Source organism: Ambystoma mexicanum, chromosome 1q (assembly GCF_040938575.1).
Source record: "Ambystoma mexicanum isolate Mex_15411 chromosome 1q, UKY_AmexF1_1, whole genome shotgun sequence".
In the NCBI taxonomy this organism is placed as follows: Eukaryota; Metazoa; Chordata; class Amphibia; order Caudata; family Ambystomatidae; genus Ambystoma; species Ambystoma mexicanum.
This window is the reverse complement of record NC_090922.1, coordinates 865,689,717-865,709,956: the sequence shown is the minus strand read 5'-3', so window position 1 is coordinate 865,709,956 and position 20,240 is coordinate 865,689,717. Positions and strand designations below refer to the sequence as shown.

Below are 20,240 nucleotides of genomic sequence, written 5' to 3'. Positions count from 1 at the left end.
GCCCTTGACGTTGGTGTTAGGGGAAGGCGCATTTGGCGTCCAGTAACCACTTCGTGTGGGGTGAGGTGGTGGTCGGACCCTGGCCTGTTTCTAAGTTCAAACAATGCTAACGGAAGGCAATACAACCAACTTTTCTTTGTTGTTTGTTGTATTTTAGCAATTGCCTCCTTCAATAAGCCATTCAGGCGTTCGCATACACCATTAGCCTGTGGGTGGTATGCACATGCAAATTTGTGTTTAATGTTCAGCAGGGATGTGATATGCTGGAACATTTCGTTTGCGAAATGGGGCCCGTTGTCTGATCTTAACACCTCGCACACTCCCCACCTGGGGAAGACCTCCCTTACTATGAATTTGGCTGCTCTAAACGCATCAGGGTGTGAACAGGGCCCTGCTTCAATCCACCTAGAAAATGGGCATACTACTACAATCATATACCTATTACCTTGACATATGTTGATCATATCAACATAGTCAATGTGAAGGTGCCGAAAAGGTCCTTCTGGCCGGGGTATGATACCTCTTATCACTTTTAAAGTATGACCGGCCGTAAACTGTTGACATGTGAGGCAATTGCTGATAAAATTTGACACATGAGAGGTTAACTCGGGACAAAACCAATCTTCTCTAATTCGTGCTGCAATTATTTCCTTGCCTGTATGGGCAGGGTGATGTAATTGGCTCAGGGCGGTATTTAACAGTGCCAATGGTATTACAACTTTCCCAGTGCCACCCTGGCGCCATAGTGCGTCAGTTGGTGACATTGTGCATCCTCTTTTCACCCATACTTCTTTTTCGGCCATTGGTGCAGCCGCTTGTAGTTCCATAATCTGTGTGGCTGGGAGATGGGTGTACCCTTCTCTTATTAACATCTCCCTAGCTATTCCCCTCCCTCTCCCTCTCTGTGAGTCTGTGGGGTTCCATATCTCACCAAAATATGCAGCATATTTCGCATGTGCGTCTGCTGCTGCATTACCTTTTGATACGTAGTCTTCTCCATTTGTGTGTGCGGTGCATTTTACCAGGGCTAGTTCTTGGGGGTCGTTTATTACTTCAATTAGTTCAGCCAACAAGAGGGCATGTTGTACTGGAGTGCCATCAGCTCTCCTAAACCCTCTTCTTCTCCATTTTGATAGCCCTGAGTGGACAGTTGATGTAACATATGCACTGTCAGAATATATAGTTACTCTTTTATTAAAACTTTCCTTTAATGCCAATATTAGTGCAACTAGTTCCGCGGCTTGAGCAGAGTAATGCTGTGGTAATTGTACACACTTCATAGCCACACACACCGGCGCCTCCATCATTTTTACTACTGCTGCCCCAGTCCTTCGTATCCCATCTCCTTGATCAATAGTTGATGACCCATCAATAAACAAAAGCTCACCTCCCTCTAGTGCGTTTTCTTCAACTTTCCTAGTACATGAGTACATTTCAGTTACTTGGGTGCAGTCGTGGGCGTAATCTCCCTCTTCAATTACTTCTGCTAGGAACCTTGCAGGGTTAACCGTGCTACATCTAACAATTGCTAGTTCAGCTTTAGACAAAATAATCTCATAACCTGATGCCCTCTGTGTTGTTAGTGTGGACGTAGGTTTATTCAATATCGCAAATAATGCATGTTCCACAAATAGTGTAGTTGGACACCCCATAGTTATTGCTGATGCTTTTTCTACTGCAAAAGCAGCTGCAGCGAGACCTTGTTCACAAGAGAAGTGGCCTAACATTATAGGGTCTAAGTGACCGCTGTAAAATGCTACTGGTTTATAGCCCATGCTAGTTTTTTGGGCCAACACTGCTTTCATTACTGCTGAGTCGCAATGTGAAAATATAAAGAAGCGCCGCTCATAGTCTGGGGATGCCAGTACTGGAGCAGTTGATATCGCGTCCTTTAATTCGTCAAATGCCTCCCTCATTTCCATAGTCCATCCCAACTTTTTCTCCCCTTTATTTGCTTCCTTCAAACCCTCAAGCAGGGGTCCTATGTATGAGCTATAATCAAATACCCATGCTCTACAGTAGTTGCACAGCCCCAGAAATTGCTGCAGTTCTCTCACAGTCTGTGGCACGGGAGTGCTTGAGATGGCCTGTGCTCTTTGTGGTGCAATCCTTCTTCCATGTTGAGATATCAGTTGGCCAATGTAGAGTACCTGTTCCTGACAGTATTGTATCTTTTCCATGTCTACCTTATACCCCTTTTCAGCCAATATTGTCAACATTTTTAAGGAGTCCTCTCTACATTTGCTTTCGTTTGTACTGCAAATTATTAAGTCATCCACATACTGTAACACTGTGCTTTCCACCTCAACGTTACCCAAATCCATCTGTATTACTCTATTGAAAATTGAGGGTGATTCACAATACCCCTGTGGTAATCTGGTATGTTTCCACTTTGTATTTCGGTAAGTAAAGCTTGTCAAATCTTGTGAGTCTGGGTGTAATGGTATAGAGAAAAAAGCATTTTTAAGGTCAATCACTGTAAATCGTGATGCTTCTGCTGGAATGCCACACAATATTGTGGCCGGGTTTGCTGTTACTGGATACTCTGCTTCTACTATGTTGTTCAAGGGTCTGAGGTCCTGTATGAAGCGCCAAGACCCCCCTTTAGCCTTGCGCACCGGGTACACAGCTGTGTTACATGGTGATTCTGAGGGGACCAATATGCCATTGTTTATAAGGGCCGTTATGGTTTCATATATGCCCTCATCTGCCTCTTTTGACAATGGGTACTGTTTCACTCTTGGTAATATGGCACCTTTTTTCAATTTTATCCTTACACCCCCTATGCTTTTTATGCATCCCACGTCATAAGGGCTAATAGTCCATAATGATTTGGGCACCTTTGACATATCCTCCTTAAAAAATGGGACTGGGGTGCCTGCGGGTGCCTCAAGTGCCATTGCAATTTTCTGTGCTACTTGTTTGTGAGCCACTCTTAGCCATATTTCTACACTCATCATGAACACCATTTCATTTTCTTCCTTTTCTTCTGAGAACAGCTCTTCATCTGACACCTGGGTCAGCCTACACCCTTCTGCTAGTGCTATCACCGCCCTCCAGGCTCTCCCCTCTTTATCTTGGGCGTGCACAGCAACATAATCAGCTGTTGCAATAATGCTCTCAATGTCCACTGCAAACACCTTCCCTTCCAGTTCATTAGCTGGTGTTTCTGGTCGGAATAGATAGGCTGCTGGCCTCCTCCATATTTTCCCTTCTATCCCTGGCATCCATGCAAATGCCATGTCTGTGCCATATTGGAATATCTCGCCATCCAGTGGCTCCGCCCTAATCGCTGTCTGTCCACAGTATGCTTGCAAAATCTGTCGTGCTGCGAGCATGTTAATCCCTGGAGTAGAGCAAATTATGCCATCCTCTGTAAAGGAGATCGTCATATTCAACCTGTTCATTATGTCTCTCCCCAGGATATTTACTGGCGAGGCACTATAATACAAAAGTGGGACTGACAGATCATAATCTCCAATAGATAAGGGAACGTTATCAGTAAATGGAACCAACCCTTTAGCCCCAGAAAATCCTTGGGTGTTCATGGCTTCGCCTGACATCTTAAATTTACCTTCCCTTATGCAAGACCGGGTTGCCCCGGTGTCAACAAGAAATGATAATTTTTTGTCACCCATCGTTACCTCTATGCGTGGCTCCTCCGCACTATTAGGTGTTACTGACAGGATGGGACACACCAAGGCCGTCTGTGGGCTGGCCTATTGGGGGTACAATGATTGGCCATTCCCTGTATAAGGGTTGTGTCCCAACACCGACACCCCACCCAATTGTGTTCGTTCATTTTGGGGTGGTGGTTGTATTAACGCCACTTGTTGTTGTGGCGGCGTCAGTTGCTGTGTTATTTGTTGTTGTGGCAGTGAATAGGTTTGTTGCTGTCGTGTTTGTTGTGGTTGGTCACTCCCTTGTTGTGACATCTGCTGTTGTTGCATGCCCTGCTGTTCTTGTGAGGTCCTAGGTTGTGCTTGTTCATTCCATGCTGGTGTTCCTGGCCTGACCCTACATGTACGTGACATGTGTCCTAATAGTCCGCAGCTCCAACACACGGGTGGTTCCCTGTTTTGCCATGGGAAGCTCCCTGTGTTGTCCTGGTATACGGGTTGCCCTGTGGGGTAGTAATTTCTGAGTCCCCCCCCCTGTTGCTGGGTATTATATCCATATCCTCTCCCCCTCATAACCCCTCCTCTTCCTCTGTTATAACTATAATACCCAGTTCCTTGCATTGGGTACCCTCCTCCCATGTTCGGTGTGTGTAATTGCAGAGGCGGCACTTGCTGTATTACACCTTGTGGGGGCGCTATTTGAGCTGGATCTTGTGCAGCCACTACTTGCGTTGGGCTTTGGGCCATTGGTGTGGGCGTAGTTATTAGTGCCCCTTCCATTGTATATTTAGTAAGTTTTTTCTGTACTAATTTGGCCTCTTCTGTTTTCCTGTCCTCCTCCTTTTGTTTCATCTTTCCTTGCCATGTCCTGCAGTGATGTACTATAGTCAGTTGTATTTCTGGCCATGGTTTTGCTTCCATTCCTACTACTTTCTTTAGTTGTTTCTGAACTCCTTCTGGGAGCCCTTGTACTAGTATATGATAAAATATGGCTGGTGTTTTGTCCCATTGTTCTCTAGTTTCCATGCGCCACTTCTCTTGAATGTCCTGGATATAATCAACAGGATCCTCATTTTCACCCATCTTACGGGAAGTAATGGCTCCTATGTCTGAGGTGTCTGGGTATTGCACTCTCAGTGCCTGCCATAGCGCATGTCTGCAGTTTGCAAATGGTGCCCCATCATGCGATGTGTTTGTTATTGTTACCCCATGGAATCCCGCTCTTTTCCAAATGTCATCCGCTCTATCCCCTAATATTGATATTAACAGGCCCTTCACATCTCCTACTGCTAGTTTCTGTCCTGCGGTGTGTTTTTCCATTTCATATATCCACTTACCCGCACCTCCACTTAGTGATGGGAGCCTACATTTTATATTTTCCTTATCCGTATGTTTCCAAGGTACATACTGTGGTCTAACCCCTCCTCTCTCCAACAGTGGCATTAAATTCTGTCTTTTGTCACCCTTTACGCTCCATGATATTGAGTCTTCACACCCCTCCTCTTCCCCCATTTCTTTTACTACTTCAAATTCTTCCTTACTACCTCTGCCCCTACCTCCCTCTTCTTCCTTTCCCCTTCTTTCATCATTTCCTGTGTTCAATATGGGTATGTTTATTTGTCTGTCTTGCCTGCGACTAGGGAGGTCCCTAAGCCGACATGCATACGGTGTAAGTTCGTTCATGAAGGGCGCGAGCTTTATTCTGTGCAGAGAGCGTGCGGTGGTTGAACATGTAGGTAGTGACGTGGGAGGGCGGCGTGATGGAGATGTGGGTGGCGTGGTTTCATTGGTTTGTGTTTCCCCTATTCTTTTCGTTTCCTCCTTACTTCTCTCCAGCTCCTCCCCTCTTCTACTCATCCAGGGCGAATCTATGTTTGTTCTAGTGAGGTACAGTTTATCTAAGCTTTCCCTTTCACTCTCTCTTCCATCCTTCTCCACTCCTTCTTCCTCCTCACTGCAAAAATCATTTATAAATGACACCCCCCACTCTGCCTTTTTTCCTTTTATTGTTACTGTTTTTAAATCTATTAGGTCTCTTTCTCCCCTTTCGTTGTTACCAACTGTCCCCCCTAGTGCTGATGTCGTTGCTATCTCCCTACTTTTATATACATCTCCCCATCTTTCACTCTCCTTACCCCTCCCTTCTCTTCCTTCTTCCCTTCTCTCCTCCATTTCCCTACTATTTTCCTCTCTTTTCCTTTTTAATTCCTCCATTACTTCGTTGCTCATCTGTTCCAATATCCTTTCATCCTCCCTCTTCCTTTCCCATTTCACCCTTTCTCTTTCTACTATACTCTCTATTACCTTCCCCTCTTCATATTTTTTAGCTGTCTCAGATATTATCCTCCTCCTCCATATTTCCATTTCTTTTTCCTTTTCTTCTTCTTCCTTCTTCTTCTCTCTCAGCACTACTCTTGATACCCTATCTGCTGCTGCTTTTACCCTTTCAGCTTCTCTCTTTTGTTCCTCGCTTCGTTCCCTTAATCTTTCCAATTCGTCCTTACCTTCTTTCCTTTTCCTCACTCTCTCTCTTTCCTCCCTCTCAAGTTGTTTGATCAGTTCATTCTGCTCATCCCTTAGTTTTGCTAATCTTTCCTCCAAAATCTCTTCCTTCTGCCGTAGTAGCTCCTCTCCCCTTATTTCACTCTCTCTGGCACTATCCTCGTTTGTTCTCCTTACCGCCTCCCTTTCTTCTCCAGTTAGTGAGCCTCGTAATTTCAACAATATCTGTGCAGCTACCCACTCATCGTCTCCTATCTCTACAGTCTGCTCTTCTCTAATCCTCCCTTCCCCCATTGGTATCTTCCCATGAGCCACATATGGTGGAGGGCTGTATGCCGGGTTTGAGAATCCTTCAGCCGCTCTTAACTGTCCTTCTATTTCTCCTAATTCTCTTAAAGGGTACAACCCTCCTCCCTCTGTTTTCACTCCCGGTGTTATGGGTATCTCATTGCTCGGTTCCTTTTTTATGTCGTCTGATTTATCAACCTTTTCTCCTCCCTTTCTTTCGTTCCCCGTATTTTTTGTGCTTTCGCTCTCCTTTTCCCCACCCGTTCCTTCTTTCTTAATCTCCTTTTCTTCCGGTGTTTCCCCCATAGTGAACATTCCATTTGGTCCTGGTCGAGACCCCTGGAACATCCTCCATAAGTTAAACACCTCCACGTGGTTTGCCAACTTCTTCCCCTTGTATGTATTGTGCAGATGGTTCAGTAGTGAGTGTTGGGCATATGGATCGAAACTACCATTAGGCGGCCATGGTGTTAACATTTTGTTGTCTGTCCCCTGGGTCCACTCTATGCTGTACTTAATTAACTTCTCCCTGTGTGGTGGCAGTGTGGTGCATATGTGCTGTAGTGGGGTAGTGAGGGTGTTCCCCCACCCTCCCGACCCTCTCCCGTATGACATGGTTGTACTCCCCTTGTTACCCTTCCCCTTACTACCAATTTACAATATACAACCTTGTATTGCTTACCTCGCCCCGCAAGTGTGGGGACTTACGACAATCCTTTGACAAATTATGCAATAGTAATAAATGTGATGTTATATTATATTCCTTCCCCTACGGCCCCCTGCGGCCGAAGCGCACGCAGCCCCCTGCGGCTGCGTACCCCTTACGACGATCTTATACAGTTGTCCTGTTTCTCCGTTCTCCTCCCCCTTTTACACTTGCCGTGGCCGGCGTTCTCCGTGCGCAGCCACGCCCCTTTCCCCTTCTTCTTTCGATCCACTGGTTTATAGTTTATCTCCGTATCAGCTCCTTTATCATGCTTCTCCTCCCCACCACTCTCAACCCAATGTTCCTTGTGCTCGCGATATCCTATTAAATCCCTACTGGTGACGTCACCGATTTCTTCGAGCTACTGGTATATTCGTGTTATGTTCTTTAAATTCAAAATACACTTGTAATCTACCCCGCTAACCCTACAGCTGTCTTCCTGTCTCTCCTGGAACAAGGTAATCTCATCAATACTATAACCGGACTGCGCACGCTGCGTCGCCTCGCGTGTGATACGCCCCTCAACAGGAGGGCTTAACCAGCCAATTATCTTCCGTTTTGGGCAACTACGTAACTAGCCACCGCCCACAGGGAAACGTCATCTACCTATCGAGTTTCTTGCTCGAACAATAGGGAACCTCATCTACTCATTCAATAATAAATATCAAATCGTAGGAAACCACACACCCACCCTCACACGTAGTCGCGATTTAGGCCAATCAGTGTCTTACGAGCGGCTGCACGTGATGTTTTCGTGCCCCGCCCCCCTCTTTCACGTAACGTTAGCCCACTGTTACGAGCGGCTGCACGTGATATTTTCGTGCCCCGCCCCCCTCTTTCGCGTAACGTTAGCCGCCTGCTCTCGCACTCGTTTCGCTACCATTCATTCCATTAGCAACACTCAATTAAACCCTCGCCGCTTTACAATACCTCCCTCCTCCCTCACAATTTCGCATTGCTTGTTGTGCGTGTCATGCTCACCAAGTTCTCTCGATGCAGGGCCGCTCGATTGCGTGCACCCCTCCAAGCGGCTCGCCACCTCCCCTCGTCTGGACCACGTCTGGACACTCGCCGACCGCGGGCGGGATACTTCTCAACCGGCTCCCGAGGGCCAATATCCGGATTGCGCTGTCCGGTCCTCTCGCAGCTCCGCGATGGTCCTGTAGTCCTCAGAAGGGGGCAACGGCAGAGGGGGCCGCGCCGCCGGGCCTCCTCGCAACGGGAGTGCCTGGAAAAATTAAAAATAAAAGTCGATCTTAAACAGATCTCAGCAGTGCCTCCAACTTGTCGGGGGGAAATTCTGCCGGGGTCGGCCGGGCCGTCCGCAGACCTCCGGGCAGGGAGGCCCCAACTCCTCCCGTGTATATCTCGGATCGAGACAGAGTATGAGGCACACACAAGGAGCAAGGCAACTTCTGCTGTTTATTATGCAAACGGCAGGGATGGGTCAAGGAGCATACGCGTTCGTCCTGACACACACACAATCCTGGGGCTCGCAGGCCCTTTTTACTACATTATGACGCGCTACTTGCGTCACTTCAGAAAGTTAACAAAAAACCTATCGCCACTCTTAATTGGTTGCTCGAGTGGTAGGGTTAGTATAGTACACATATAGAGAATGATATTAGTGGTCAAGGTGTAGTCAGGTGGTATATCTGGGTTGTCCCTATAATTAGATACATAAGAATTGTTACATGAAGACTCCTGAGGATTGGCTAATGTTACTGACGTCTGAGATAAGAGCCCCATGTTCTGATTGGTGCATCCGTGAGCTCCCCAGCCTGGGACCACCGTTGTTCCCAGCTCTCGGTGTACCTGTGTTTGCAACAATGTTTCAATAAGGGTACGTGCAGACAATGTGAGGATTTATTCATAGGTAGAAGGCTGACCGCTCCCACTGTAGCAGATGTCCATTAAGCCTTTCAAGTGTATCGGCCTATGTCTCGTAGCGAGGGACCCAGACGCCTTTCTTTCTCCTGGGCTTTGGCATCTCGTCAGGTTCGGCTTGGTCACGTGAGGCGGGACCGTGTTTGAGGCAGAATTCTGCACAATTAATATTGCTTTTCCACTGTGTGTCTGGTTTAATATGTAGATATGATTCTAACGTTGGTACGCGGAGTGCAAGGTTGCAACATTATACCTTTGATGATTTGTTCTTGGATGTGGGTTTGCAACATTGCGACCTTGGCTGGTTGCTCCACCAGGCTCATTCTGCGGGATCAGCAACCTGACTTTTGCTTCGTTAATGTCCACGGGAACTCTTGCCTGAGGCCTACTTGGGCCTGGTGTATAAGTGATCCATTTCGGGCATGGGTGCTTTAGGTTATAGTGGCGTATATTTCCATGACCAGTATCGTGTTTCTATTATACCTCTCATGGTGGTAACGGGTTTTAAGAGAAGCGTGAGCAAGCGGCGTTATAGATGAATTCATGGTGCATCTTGCGTTTTTGCATTCTGAAAGCCTATGTAAAAATAATAAAGATGCACGTCCGTGAATATGCCTGTCGCCTACGTCAGAGCACTGAGTATGTTCTTCGTGTAGATTGTTGTGGGAATGTTAGGTGTGTGTATTTGTACAGATGTGCTTCCAGTTGTCTAGGTCGTCATGGCATCTCTAACGACGTGTGTTTTTTTAGTCTAGCTGATCCGAACCGCAGGTGTCGACATGGCCAGTGCGGGCTGCTGGGCAAACAGGTGGACACATCCGTATGTTCCTGTACCATGGTACCTGGTCGTCTGGTAACTGGACAAACTCTTCTCGCGGCGGGTGTCTGGGCCGTGACCCTCTAGGCCAAGCGCGAGAGGTGAAGGACGGGAGCCTGGTCTTCCATTCTCCCACTTCAAAGCCATTTACGACCCCCTGATTTAGCAATTGCTTGGAGAAAAGGGAAGTTCATTGTTCTGTTTTCCTGCAGTTCCAGGGACCCCTCCCCTGATTCAATCAGAGAGGTGTGATCTCCTTTTGGTGGGGCATCAGAAGGCAGGCCAGGCCTGTGAATGCAGTTGCTGCGCAAGTTTCAACTCCTGTCGGGGGTAGTTGCCGGGCAGAATTCAGTCCCTTTAAGCCAGGCTTTAGCCAAAGGTCACTTTTGTTCCTATTTTTCTTCATTCAAATCAAACTTACAATTTTGACACATGCAGCTAGAACGCTGATTCTAAGTTCAAAACCATGACATTTAAGCAGTTGCAACCTATGTGACACTCAAAAGTAGGTCACTCATTTATTTTAAACATTTCGATTTTAGTGGCTTTAAATCCCATTTCGCTTAAGCTGCTGACATCCACAGCTCAGCCAGTTTCGTTATGAACATTATTTTAGGCTCTTCATCTTTCCAAATTTTGTATGCATACAAGAGTTCATTCTACCAGACGTCTGCTGGTGTTCAGTAAGATTTTTGAATATCTTGCAATGTTTGAAATGGGCATTTTGAGCTAGCATTCAGAGAAACAAAGGTGATTTCAAAGCGCTTTTTTGAGCTAACAGGCACTGCTGTTTCTCCTTTGGCGTCACGTTTCCCTCATGGCACTTCTGGCCATCACGCTCGCACTGGTGGGTGGCGGGTCAGGCGACCATTTTGGTGTGCGCAAAAACTGCGCGGTTTTCCTGGATTCTGGCGCAATTGTGGGCTTTTCGGCCATCTTGGATTTTCGAAGCCCACAGCACCAAATGTTGCAGCATAATAACTTGAATGTGGGTCGATACACCTGACAGCAGGGAGAAGGATAGGCGGGCACAGGCAGGCCAGGAGTGGAGGAGGAGGAAGAAGAGGTAGAGCGGGTGGACAGGATGTCCTGAATTTTAGTGTTGAAATGAGAAGCCAAGGCTGTACAGAGGGCCTGGCAGGGAACAGAAGAGGTAGAGACTTCAGCAGGATTGGCCAGCCCCTTACAGATTTTGAAGAGTTTGGCTGAGTTGTTAGATGCCACAGAGATGCAGGCTTGGATGTGTGCTCTCTCCTTGGCGAGGACAGAGAGTCTGAACTGCCTTTGGTGCAGGCAGCAGGCCAGTGTGTCAGATGGTGCATCTGATGCCCTCCACTTCTTTTCAGCCACCCTGCACTTGCATTTGAGGGTGACAAGATCGGAGTCATACCAAGAGTTACACTTGGATTTGGGCTTCAAGCGGATCCTCATGAAAGGGGCAGGTACATCAAGAGTGTCAGATATAGAAAGATGAAGGTTAGAAAGGGCTGTGTCAGGATGTGAGTCAGCAAAAGGTGCAGAAGGAGGAGAGAAAGTAGCGGTGAAAGCCTTGACTGAAACACGCTTCATGGGTCAGATGACCAAGAAGGTAGGTAGCAGTGCTGGAGTTGGCTTGGCCTGAGGGTAGAGAGAGAGATAGGCGGAAAGGAGAAAGTGATCACACCAGGAGAGTGCAGTGGTGAGAGGGTTGGAGAAGGGGAGATCTGAGGAGATCAGAACATTCAAGGTGTGACCTGCAGAGTGAGTCAGGTTTTGATGTAAGAATAGAAAGAGAGGGTCACAAAGGTTTGCAAAAGAGTCCTGCAGAAGGACATGAAGCATCAATGTGGATGTTAAGGTCTCTAAGGAGGGGAAGTTGAGAGATAGAGGCAAGGAGGGAGGAGGAGAGGTCCGCCTACTCAGAGAGGAAGGATGCTACCTGGCCGGGTGACTGGTAGATAGAGGCCACAGTGAGAGAAAGGCCAGGAGAGATAGAGAGCCTGCAGACCAGGCATTTAAAAGAGTAGTCCTTCATAGGAATAATAGAAGCAGGGATCCACTCCGGGAAGATCAAGGATACACCCCCACCTGGACGGTTGGTTCTGGGTGTGGAGAGGATCTTGGAGCCATCAGGAAAGAGAGTGTCAAAGCCAATGACGGAGTTGGCCGCGAGCCACGACTCGGTCACACCGAGTACATCCAGATTGAGTTCTTCCAGTAGGCGGCAGGTGTCAGAGTAGTGTTTGACAGCTGAGAGGAGCGATGTGGAGCAGGTTGCCGCTTTTGAAGGACTTCCGTGGAGGGGTACAGGTCATGGGTACACCCCCTGTGCAAGTGTTGAAGGCACCCGATGATGGGCAGAGGAGGAAAGAGGAGAGGGCAAGGTATCCAAGGAGGAGGAGGTGGGTGCCAGATGGGTGGCAGAGGATGGAGGCAACAGGGTGGCCGGAGAAACAGCAGAGGCAGCCATAGACGTGGCAGAGGATGGAGGAGGCAGAGGTGCCAGAGGGGGGAAAGAAGGGACAGCAGGAAAAGAAAGGAAGTTGATAAGGCGCGGGAAGAGTCTATCAAAAAGGAGGATGTTGTCCTGAGGGCCTTGGACCAAGACGGTGCAGTTTAGGTAAACATTAATGGTGATCTTGAAGGAGTGGAAGGAGTCCAGGAGGGCCTCCCATCGGGTGCCACCATTATTGGGTGAAGAAGAAAAAGGAGGGAGAACAGATACCATATGGGGGGTCCATAGGCCTGAAGAGGGAACGACAAAGAGGATGTCAGTAAGTGTCTGTCTGGAGGAAGCACTGGTGTAGATATCAGTGATAGGGAGGCTTGGGTTGGAGACCAGGATATCCCTTTTCAATTTCTTCCTGCCAGACTTAGTGAGAAGGATAGGATAGTCGATAGAAAAGCAGTTAGAGAAGATAGGTGAGACAGAGAGCACAATAGAGGGTGCAGAGGTAAGAGTGGTGGGGAAGGACAGTGGAGAGTGGAGGGGAGGGTGAGATAGGGAGAAGGCAGGCAGGAGAAACACTATGACGGGGGACACAGAAGGAGGAGGGGCACAAAGAGGACATAACAATGACAGAAAATCAGTTGCAATATATGGACAAAGTCAGTTGCCAACAGAACCTAGAAGAAAAGAATGGACACAGCAGGGATGCAGGCAGTACAATGTAAGCAAACAACCATGGAGAACAAAAATGAGAAGAACCGAACAATCAATAAGGGAACCTAGAATTAATGAAATAAACAGCAGGGATGCAGGCAGTACAATGTAAGCAAACAAAACCACGGATAACAAAAACACCAAAAGACACGGATTGTATCTTATCCATGCGACACAAGATGTTCCATTTCAGATCTAATCAAGCTGTTTCAGTCCCATGGGCTGCTCCGAACCCAGGTTGCCTTTTCCCAAGATGTTATTAGTGATCAGATATTCCTGAACCTGCAAATCGGCAACCCTATCCAAGATCTTGAGGAGATTAGACACATTGGTTATTGGCCTGCAGGCTTCTTAAATAATGGCGCTTTACAGGCGGGCTTGATGCAATCAGGGACATGGCACTCAGCGAACGATTGATTAACACACTGGTCAGTTTAAGCTGCATAATGATGTTCAGCATCTCTACCTCAGAAATAGATCTAAAGTTAAAAGGAATCTCTGATGTTATGCAGTTTCACAAACATGGCTTCCTGGATGGAGGAGCGCCAGGCACCGTCCTTAACAATTTTAGTTGGCTCTCGAGGGCAAGGGTTCTCAAATTCTTTGAGAATTTTAAATACCTCCTGTGTGTTGGAGTCAGCGTTCTGAATTATGACATTATATTCAGTCCTTTTGGCATTAATAATTTCCACTTTGATTATGATTTTTCTCCACCATAGTATATAGGGCCTTAACCTCTGCAGATTTAGTTTTAATCCACCTAGTGATGCATTTCCTTTTAACAATCTTTAATTCATGGATTTCATGGGAGTACCATGTATTTTGCATCAGTGTCTTCTGATAACTTTGTGCAAGATTGTCTGCAGACTCAAGATTAGACATATTCTGTACAAGTGTGGTAACAAACGGATCCATAGCTTCTGGAGTAAGCTTATGAGTATTTCTAGTCACAAAGGTGAGTCTCGTGAGTTTTTTCCTCTTTTCTTGTTTGGGTAGTAAGAGTTCAAATGTGACAAAGCTACGGTCCGGCCAGGGCAAGGTGAACTACCAAGTTCCTTAATCTGCGTATTCATAGTCGCTAGCCAATCCAGCGTATTGCCTTTTATGTGAGTGGCTTTATATACCTGTTGCATAAACCTTAGATCCTGAAGGGCCGAGTCCACCAGTAGTGCAACATGATCAGCACTATCTAACAAACATACATTGAAATCACCCATCTAACAAACATACATTTGGGAGATGGTTTAAGTAAAGGCAGCAACATACTAAAAAACTGATCAGGACAATCGGGCATTGTTGTGGGGGGTCTACATAGAAGCAAGACATTAATTGTGTTGTTTGGATCAGTTAAAATGTGATATCACAGTCAGTTGTCCCCTGTATCTCAACTTCATGCCTATTTAATGATGACTTGCAGATAAAGGCAACCCCCCCTGCCATTAATCCTGTCTGTGTGAAACATAACATTACCCTCAGAAATAGCCAAAGAGAGAGAGAGAGAGGGACCGGCTGCCTCATGCAGTCAAGCCTCCGCAACAGCACAGATATCAACGTGATGGTGCATAATATAACCTGCCACTTCAGTGGCGTGCTTTACTAGTGAACGTGTATTAAGTGATACACATTTCAAATGACTAGACCCATATGGAGGAGTTCCAACCGTGGTTCTGAAAGGGGCCCTATTCTACACCCTTCAACACCTCTGCCTACATCATGCAATTCAGCAGAGGAAGATATTAACTTATGTAAATTACCCCTCCTAGAATCGGGTTCAAGCAAAAGTCAGCCCCCACCCTCCTGGAATCAAGTTCCTGTTGTGAACCAGCAGGTTTCTGATCAACCCTCATCATCACGGGACCCTAAAGGTCAATATTAGTTCCAGATTCTGATATCTGACCTGAAGAACACATTTCAACAGCCACGGAGAGTGACTCATGTGAATCAGTCACTCTAGGCATGTCCCTCTCCAAACATAGAAGAGAGTCATCATATATACATTTGCCTCAGACCCCTGAGACAAAACACTCTGATCTTTCTTAACCATTTGGGCTGCAGTACCACCGCCCTCTGCATTGACAGTACTGCATTGCCCATTCACTATGCCACACTGCGGCCCATCGATAGATAACGCTGCAGTACATTCTGGCCTCTTGCAGACTTAAGGACAGATTTACGTGAATAAAGAGATTCTCCCCCCACTGCATCGCAATAATCAACAACTGCAAGAACAACCTTAGCATTATTCATAATAAGATCGAAAGAAAGCAATGCAAAATGATTGCAACGAGAAAGCAAGTTACCTGTATGACCCTCGGGACGCTGCGCTCAGACGTTAACCAGGGATGTCAATTGGGGGTCACCAGGGTTCGCAGCTGCGACCTCTGAGTTCTCCCTTGCTACCCCTGTGGCCTCCCTTGCTACCTCTAAAAAAATGACAAAAAGATTTTTTTTTTTTTTAAATGTAAGCTCCTGGGCTGTGGCCGGCGCCATGTGGCTCTTTGTTTCTGGAGTGGCTGGATGTTTTGTCCAGGCCTCTTAAAAAAACACAGGGAGTTGCACAAGTGTAACACTTTCAGCACTGACCCTAAATAAGAAAGAATAGGAGTAACAGATAATTTGTCTTTCTGGAATTCTATACAATAATTGCTAGACTCATTAAAGGTTTATTTCAGGCACACTTTAGGGGGTGAGTCACTGATTTATTCTGTTCTTTAACTCCTCAACTCACTCTTTCATCCTTCTGAGGTCGATAAATGAGTACCAAAAGAGGTTCGGTGATATTGTATGTATATTTGTTCTATATAAAGCGCTTTCATTTGGCCTTGGATGTCCGCTTGCATTCACAGTAATTTGGTAATATGGCCCTATACATACTGATATTAACGATACATATGGTGATCCATTGTTGTTTGTAATGTATGTCGCATTATAGTGATATCGTAACCATATTTTTCGTAGTGTACTTAGGAACAATGCTATGTGATGCCCCTTCCTGTTTTGTCAATGGGTAAAAGGTGGTGTTCCATTACTTCCCGTGATGTCACTTTGGGGTTGGGTCAAATGACATCACTTCCTGTGATGTCATCAGATGTCATGGGTCGTGTGATGTCTTTCCGCTACCCCCGGCATTTTGGTGAAATTACGTCTCTGGCGCAAAGCGACATAAACTGGCCACACGCGCCGGCGCTCACGCACCTAGATATGTAAATATATACACTGAGGATAGATGGGCAATGTGTCCCTAATGCAAGCAGAGTTTGAGGTAGTTTTAAAATAAACAAAATATGCTTACAAAACTATCCCGTTCCCTCAAAAGCAATGGGTCAGAATGAAAGTCACAAAGAAGGTAATTATTCTAAAACAGTACAATCCCTGAAATGATTTAAAAATTCTAAAACAGAGCAGCAGAGTAAAGATGTGCAACAAGCTGAACAAGCTAAACTTGTTTTTACATGATGCCCCGAGGTGTTTTAGTGCCCTTTAACTGTGCACCCTTATAACTTCTAGCAGCTACCTCCTGCTGGCACACTTATACTAAAAGACTTGTAATCATGACTCCACTCCGTTTTTTCATTATTTTAGAAACGTAGGTGCCTTTGTTACACCAATACTGTAGAATTAATAGCCGGGTGTGAGAGCAGACATGGCCAATAACAGGCCTCTTGTTCGAGCATGGTAGTGCATGTCCTCCACGAGGACATGTCTACCCTCCCACCTGGCTTTTAACACTATATTAGAACCCTGACTCAAAAGTCGGGTGCTAACAGCCCTTTTTCTATGGAAAAAACAGCTTTGCACGACAGACAAATAGGGCAGCCTGGAACAAGGAACCGGAGCCCTGTCAGAGTCCCTTCCTAATTTTCACGGTGACTGGAGAAGCAGCATGCGCGGATAAGGGGAAGAGAGGGAGGAAGTAAGTGGCGCCCGGCGCTGGCGGGGAAACTGAACTGCTGTGCATCTATCTGTGTCTACCCATTGCTTGTAACTGGTAGTAACAGTGCCTCAATGGCTTCGGGTTTTTGTGCGCTTTATAAATGAAATAAATACATAAATAAATAAACAATCCTTGTTGCCCAGTATATTTGCTTGCCTTTCCTGTTTCTCTGTGTCATATTTGCTTACAGCTAGTTCTTGCCCTGCAGTTCCTGGGAATATCTGGCTCTTCATAGATCACCCTGGTATGTGCCCTCTTTCCGCTATATGCTAAGTGTTACCTCACAAATCATCCCTGTACTCCCTGGTGCTCCTGTGACAGTAAAGCTGTGGCTTTTGCAGACAAAGGGACTTTGTGGGTGAGAGCCAGGGGAAGGGGCCAGGACTGTCTCTGGTGCCTGATAGTCTGTCATTGGGCAGATGTGATGACCATTGGTTGTCCCTGGTTGGACAAGCACTGAATGTTTCAATGGTGCAGATACTTACCATTGGTGGGCTTGGGCTTACTTCCAGACTGAATATTGGATACCTACTCACCTCCATGAACACCTCAACAGTCTTTTGAACGCAGCTATAGCCCACAAGAAAGTCGGTTTAGCTGCAACCATAATATCATACACAAGCGCCTCCACTGCCAGAATGCAGACCCCGAGGTCAACGGCCTTGCTACACACATTCTACCGACTTCACACAGCCACTGCTCCATGCCTACCATTAGAATGCCGCCACACACCACACTGGCTCCACAAATACTGAGTACACCCAAGCACTTTATACTACCCTACTCTCTCCCCTGAACTGGACTACCATCCCCGAGGGCATTTAGCCCACAGTGCTTTGAGTTTATACCAATGGTATATAAGGGATACACAAATGCACAATAACATAACATAACATAAAAGGAGATCTCCTTCAACTGTTCATCAGATCACTGTTGGAGCCAAGACTTCTATGAAGACGAGCAACCTGCTGCCGACGTGCAGATAACCCTTGCAGCTGACCAGCATTGACTCCAGTAATTGCACCGGTGGAGCCCTGCTCCGTTACCTGATCTCAAGAAGACCCTCATTGGTGTTTTAACCCCTGGACCAGTGGGAACAACCCATCTTGACCCCTGCTCAAGGATCCATGCCTTTTGGAGCCTTCAGAAGTGGTCCTGATCCAACAGATGGACTCACCGGCTCTCTCCTGGGCTACCTCGCTGAAGCCATCGTCGTTCTCAGAAGATCTTTGGAACTTTTGCAAATCTTCTGCTGATGCCACAAGTGGCCTGCTCCGGCATTGTCAGCCATCTCACTGCAAGGGAAGCTGTTTATGGGACCGCTCCTGTATTCAACGCTGTAGGATCGTCGATTGCCCGTGATGGCCTTCATTGGATCTTGTCTTCTTTGTGTCCCCAAGGTGTCCTAAAGCTATCTCTCCTGCAGAAGTCTTACTTTGTCTTCATTTGGGTTTTCAACTGGAAGCTGTCTGGAATCGATTCCTGTGCATCACAACTGTCCAAAACTAAAATCCCTTGAAACAAAGTATCTCTGCTTCTAGATTACTAGATGACTCTCACGATTGGAACAAGAACAGAGCAACAAACCTAGAACAAAGTCTGCAGCCTACACAAGTGGAATCCAAAACATCTCGAGCCAAGTGGGTAAGTGTGCCTACCTGTTGCTTTCTCCTCCTGTTTCACATTGGGTATTTGGGTGTAAAGTCCTGACCCTAACTCACTCTGAGCTGACCTTTGGTGCAGGAACATGGTGAAACCTAGGTTAAGGATCCTTCTGTAGGCCTATCCTAGTGTGTTGGATTGAGTTGAGAACTTACCTGAACTTTACAAAACATGTATCTCACTTTGGAAACTTTCCCTAACCTCCACGACAGCCCACTGCATTCTTTTATATATAAACTTACCTGAATAAGTTATACTTTGGACTGGTGACTCTTGGGCACAAGGCCCCAAACCATCTCAGGATTGTTCTTATTAAGTATGAGGGACACTGTTATTGTGTAGATTCTGGAGAGTTCTGCCTATCTTTCCTTGCTTCTGACTACTCACCTGTACTACTCACCTGTATTCCAGTGGTAATTGATTCATATGCAATTCTTTTCTTCTAATGGTGAATATGTTTTTATACTTTTTTTGTGACAATGCTTACCTGTAATTTTTATATGCTTAGTATGTAATGAAAGGCCTAATGAATAACTGTATGTGTATTTATGTACTGTCTAACTGGAATTACTGGTGTTGCTCTGTGTGGTCTCATTGTCGTAGACCACGCTCGCACTTTTCAAGAGACTGTGATTGCTCAGCTACCTTACCTTGATTGAGTTTTGGCTACATTCTCAGTATCTTCCCTGGTAACCATAAATAGGGTGGCAGCCAAAATCCCCCCCACCAGGGCTGATTTTCCATCTTAACAGCCATCCACCTCAAAACACAATCCTATCTTCTCAATAAACTGAAACCCATCACCCACACAATCACCAGACAAGCCACCCAAAATCACCTCGACCTTCCAGTTTGCAAGCTAACCTGCACATAAATCTAAGCCCTCTCACAATTGCCATCCAGATGCTCAAACGCCGCCCTCCCACCCCACATCTGCACCAGTCCTTCCATCATCACATTCCAAAAAAATCCCTGCTGCCAAATTACTCTTTGGAGCAAAATGAGCTCTATGGGTCCATTTTAGAGGACCTATGACAGAAGCGCCAAGATATAGATGGGCAGATTTGGGACAGGGACACAGACCCTTTTTGTGTAGAAAGTGCTGCCTCAACAGCGGTAAAAAAGTGGCAGAAGCAGAATTACCATTGCTTTTACTGCTAGGCTGAATTCCAAATTTGACCTTGAAGTGGAGGATTTATCGCGCTTCATGGAGGTAAACCATCCATTGCATGACCCATAATCGACAGTTTTACCACCCAGAATTACCACTTATGGCTCAAAAACCTCTATGGACTCAAGAAATGTGGATTTACACTGCCGTACCACCACTCGCAGTGCCAGTAACAGTAAATGATTGTGGCCATCAATTGGCAGCTTTACTGCCAAACTCGTAATGAGGCCCAACGTTCTTAAACATAAGGCGAGCATAGTGCATTTTGTGGAAGAGAATGTCAAGAACACACGAATGCATCATCTCTCTGACTGGCCTTACCCCTGCTGTGGCCCGCGCGCATAAATACGCCATACTTTGTGAACACGTAATGGGCTCTCTGAAAATCGCACCTCTGCTTCCCTTTTCTCCGGCTAAGTGGCACGCTGCCGGGCGGTGAGTTACAGCCTTCCCCGATGACACGCCTGCGCTTTCCGACAGACATTGAGAGCGAGCCGCCATTGCAAGGCGA

General features: G+C 46.4%; 1 protein-coding gene across 5 annotated transcripts in view; it reads left to right on the top strand.

Annotated features, from left to right (window-relative positions):
* The window catches only part of CRB1 (crumbs cell polarity complex component 1), a 1,156,197-nt gene that overhangs the window by 494,137 nt on the left and 641,820 nt on the right, over positions 1-20,240 (top strand). The window lies entirely within an intron of this gene.